Here is a 5,311-nt window from a genome sequence, read left to right on the forward strand (position 1 = left end):
TACGGTTGCTCATCACCACAACAAGCTGGTTCAGTTTTGCTGCTCTCCTTATGTGAGGTTCCGATCGAATTCCGATCCCGTAAAGATCACCGCAGCAAATCCGAAATCGATTCATAATGTACCATTTCCTGTGCGGATCGAATTGCATGCCGCTCGCTCCAACTCCAGTCATGCTCCATCACAGCAGCAGTTTCTCATCGCTTCCATTTCCATCGGGCGATCGACCATTTTCGGTGCTCGAATTCGAACGGCATCAGAACCCATCTTCCCATTTCACCCCAAATTCGGATGTTTCGGCAGCTTGCTTTCGCCAAAGCCCCCAATTGTGTGATCCAATCCCATATTCATCAAAATTGGGTGTACCGAATGGGGGAAGTTTCCTTTGCCGAAATATTTTTTTTAATACTAAAAAAGCTTTTTAAGGGGGGGGTAGGGTCTAACGGGTATAAAAAAACAAAATTTTCACGATTTTTTTCTAGAGCTATCGTTCAAACAAATGTATTCAAATTTTTTGCATTATACAAAGCATTGTTAAAAGAACATTTAGTAATTTTTTCGTAGAAAAATATTGAAAATTGAGCCGGTGACGGAGCACTTTCGAGGATGCCTTTTAGAAAACAGGATTTGCGGTGGACACTGTATCTCAGCACAGAATCATCTGAAGTCAAAAAATCAGAGCAAAATATTTTTAATAGATGTTTTTCTGGACCCCAACGTTTTTTTTAACTTAAAAATATTTTTATGAAATTTTTGTGGCTGTTTGAAGTAAAAACTACGATTTTTCACGAAAAAATCCGCCATTTTTCACCTGTAAAATCTCCCCAAAGTAAAAAAATCGAAAAATAAAAACGTTGGGGTCTGGTATTTTATATGTAGAAAATATGTTCCAAATTTGAAAAGAATCGGATAAGTAGTTTTCAAATGACGATGTCCACGGACTTTAAAAATGTGCTTTCGAGAAAAACGCGTTTGAAGTTTCTGCATTTGCTTTCTTGCAGTATTAGATAGGAGGAGATAAAGGCCTATAACTTCTACAGTTTTGCTTCAATTGACTTGAAAATTTGACACAACATTTTTGAAATGTTTTACAATAAGAAAATAAAAAAATAAAAAAATCGATTTTTTGAAAGTGTTAGACCCTACCCCCCCCTTAAGACCCATAAAATTTTGAACAGCCAAAACCCTTAAGGTGAAGCATGTAGGGAAGAGTGAGGAAACATGATCCCTGGGGATACTTGATTCCTTCGCTATATCTCGAAACAGGAATGTCTTACAAATATCAAATGTTCTAGAAAAATGTGGTGAATAAACCAAAACAATAATGCTGTTATCTCAACAAATTTTATTTTTTTTTTAGAGTAGGGAAACTGGGGGTATAATGCCCAGTGTGGGCAAAACGCCCCACTGCGATATCTAGCTAGATATACACTTATTTTAATAATTCGGTACGCTATTCCGTTCTAATTAACAGTAGAAACCTTTTGTACAAAAAATTAGCATCAAATATGCGATAAATCCTTGCAAAAATCCAAAAATACTTTTCAAGCCATATTCCTTGCAATTTTGGCCTTGACTTTCGTAAGGAATTTCGGCATCTATCAACATAAAAATTACCTGACATCTGTAACAATAATTAACATTGGTCTTGAAAATCATCACAAAACGAAAAATTTACTTATTCAATTATTTTGTCTGTTATTTTGAACGAGTTTTAATAAACATGTCTAGGTAGGGCAAAACGCGCCATGTCCGTTTATCTTTAGGCATGTTTCATATTTGTTTAAATTTTCATCACAACAATTTTAAAGATATACTAGCAGACCCGGTAAACTTCGTCTTACCATTTTAAACTTGGCGTCTATTTCAATTTTTTTTTCGCTGTTTGACTTAAAAAAAAGCATCAAAGCATCTTGAGTTGTTAATCGTCTCGCTTTCTTGAACATGCCCTAGTTTTTAAACATATCCATCTTTTCCGTTTGCTCGAATTGGCCCGCTCAATCATATCGGAATCAAATCTAGGAATTTTAACTCAATTCTACGGGTCATTTAACTGATTATTCAATAAATATCTCCAATAAATTTTACATACTTCTTACATGAATCTTTTTCATTTACATTTCTTTTATTCGGATGCTTTGAATATTGCCGAATGATATCAGGAATCAGCTTCCCGTTGCAAATTCGATTTTTTCAGCACTCAACGTTACCATCAAACTTGGCAAACCTCATGCTAAAAAAAATCCACTCTTTATAACTTGTTCCATAAATAACATATGTTGATTATATCTATGTTTCATTTATTGTATACAATTTAGTTGATTGACTTCGCTTTGCTCGAGTTCACTTTAAAGTTTAAATCGTTATCAAAAATTTCTCATTTATTGGAATTTATTGCATATGAAACTTTATGGAAGAAGAATTTTGAATATTGGGACAATTTTTGGAGTGTTTGCTCAATATTCTGCCTAGCGCAGCACTTTTAGCTCCCGAGTAGCTTTTGATGGTATATTTTTTAGAACTGAAGAAATAAAAACATTAGAGATGATTTTTTTTCAAACCATTTTCAAGCAGCTTCACTTTCCTCACATTTGGAAGCAGGGGTTATTTATATCCATATTTTCATCAAAATCATGTCCCAAAAAAGGTTCGCCCTTTTTTTAGCAAAATATTCTTATTAAATCAAGAAGTCTTGATTTATTGGGTTAATATTCAAAGGAATTTAATTTGGTTTTGAAAGGAGAAAAGATATGATTAAATTTTTTGTTATTCAACCGAATTAAAGCATTTTTAACTTCTTTTTTATCCTTAAATACATACCTGCCAATTCAAACCATTGTTGTCTTATTTGAAATTTTCCTAAACAGTGTTGAAGGTGATTTGCGATTCTGTTTAAGATTATGTGATATTTTCAAGATTCAATAAGATTTAATTGGAACGCAGGTTTTAAAAAATTAAATACATAAAAAAGAACTAATGTTTCAAGGCTACGATGATTTCATGAGTTTATTCTTTTTTCTGGAAATTTTCATGTAAATTTACCTCGACATTTAAAAATTTTAAATATCCGTTCAGATTTAACACTCGGGAAACCCTATCTGACTATTTTAGAGAAAAATTGGAATATGTTTCATGACTTAAAGGCGCATTGCCACTTGTTTCACCGTGTGAAATGACAGGAGTTTATATTATTTTCAACACTTTAAGGTCATACCAAAAACTTATCAAAATAAAAAAAAAATCAGCTTCTGCTTTCAAAAAAATTATGCTTCTGAAATATTAATCACAAAAAAAATGTCAACAAAAAATCGGATCTAAAGTCTCATCTACGTAACCAGAATATGTTAAACAAAAACACACATTTATATTAAGTACGAACTTGAATTTTGTGTAAACAAACAGGGAACCTGTAAACAGTTTTTTGGTGAATGATTTTAAAATAAGTTAAGTTTCTTTAGTCAGATTGTTAATTTGGGCCCACCATTTATAAATTTAGAAATCATGTATACATTTTTTGTAAATGTTGAACGTTTGTATTTCTTTGCATTCGGCCTTCAAATGAACATCAATCTTATATAATCCATTTTAAAGGACAGGCTCTTGTTCAGTTCATGTGTCTGTTCATTTGCAACGGATTTTGTGGTTGTTCTATAAATTTAATGGCGCATGATACAACTTCTGTTGAGCACATTTGTACATGTTTGAAAAATATTTCTAGCGTTTTGGATTATAAACCAAGTCTTTCCACTTTTCTTTTTTCAAATGTCCGCAAAGAGTCATACCATTATTTCATACGAATCAGTACTAAATTCATATTATTTAGACAACAATTCCTTCTTGAAATAACACGAATTGAAGTTTTAATTTTTTCAAATCGTTTGAATGGTTTTGATTTGATCGGCAAAAAATTAATCTGGGTCACATCTGGGCGTCATTCATTACTACATATGTGCTGTACAAATGATCTAGGAATCAAGAAGAAAAAACACATCTAGGCTTCATGTGGTCACCACGTGCATCGGAATTATGCTTGGTTGAGAAATGCGCGCCCAAATATTCCCTCTAAACAGTATGCTATGCCATAGTTACTAACCTCCTTCGACGTTTGCTTGCGACGCCTTGACCATAGAGACGAAAAACAAACCACCCGCCCGGCGCCCAAAGTAAAGAAAATCTCGAAAAAATTGAAGGCCATGACTTTAATTTCATTCAATTTATTACAAATTTAATGATTACGGACAATTAATGCGACTTTTTGTTGTTTTTATTCGATATAAACCGATTCGCATGCCCACAGAATATTCTAAAAATAATTTCATTTGAATCGGTTGGGTCATTTCGGAGGAGTAGTACTACAAACACCGTTACAAGAGAATTTTATATAATAGACTAGCTGACCCGTTGTGCTTTGCTACACCTTCCGGAAATAAATGTATTTTATAAAAATTTATTAAAATTGAGATTTTAGAGAGCATTGTTTTAAATCAAACCTCATCATACTTCAGAACCAACAACTTTGAAATGAGAGCTGCAGCTGCAGTTCTGAATAGCAATTCAAAGATGGTATATATTATTTACTGATCTCTTAACTCATTTTTCAAGATCTGAAATTTGTACTCTGTACCCAAAAAAACCTTTTTAAATATGATCCCTTCTTTGAAAAGCTCTTTATCTTAAATTTACATGGGAGCTCTCCCATCTTTTTAAATTTTGTCCCCCACTGCTTGAAGAAGGTAGGCAAATTTAACCGGCTCGATACCCAAACAACACTTATCATGGTAATGAAAAATATATTAAATTAGTTATGTTTTAAATACAGTGCAAATTTCTTTTTTTTTTTTAAATTAATTTACTACGGTAAACATATAAATATTTAAAAAAATATCAGTTGCATCACTAAATAAGTTTTCAGCTTTTTTTTTATTTTCTCTTTGAAAGTCATATTTTCAAGAAAAGGAGGCAAAAACAAAATTTCTAAGTTTACATTTGTCCCGCATATTGGGGCAAGTGTAAATGCAAAGCTTATTTACAGATGCGTCAGAGTAATGGCTTTAAAATGGATTTAATACGAATTCCTGTTTTTTGTTCTATCAAGTTTCACTGATATATCTGCAGTATTCCTGCAATATAAATTTATGTTTGTTACTCCACTTTTAACGAATGCTGTTCAAAGGGAATGACCTTCATTTACAAAGACATTTAAGAATTTTCAATATCCGCTGCAGTTTCAACATTCGGAATACCCCTTCTGGTCTTTCCAACATATTGAATCATTTTGAAGATGAATTTCTTAAAAGTTCGACGTTTGCCCTTG

This window comes from Uranotaenia lowii, chromosome 2 (genome assembly GCF_029784155.1).
Source record: "Uranotaenia lowii strain MFRU-FL chromosome 2, ASM2978415v1, whole genome shotgun sequence".
Lineage (NCBI taxonomy): Eukaryota > Metazoa > Arthropoda > Insecta > Diptera > Culicidae > Uranotaenia > Uranotaenia lowii.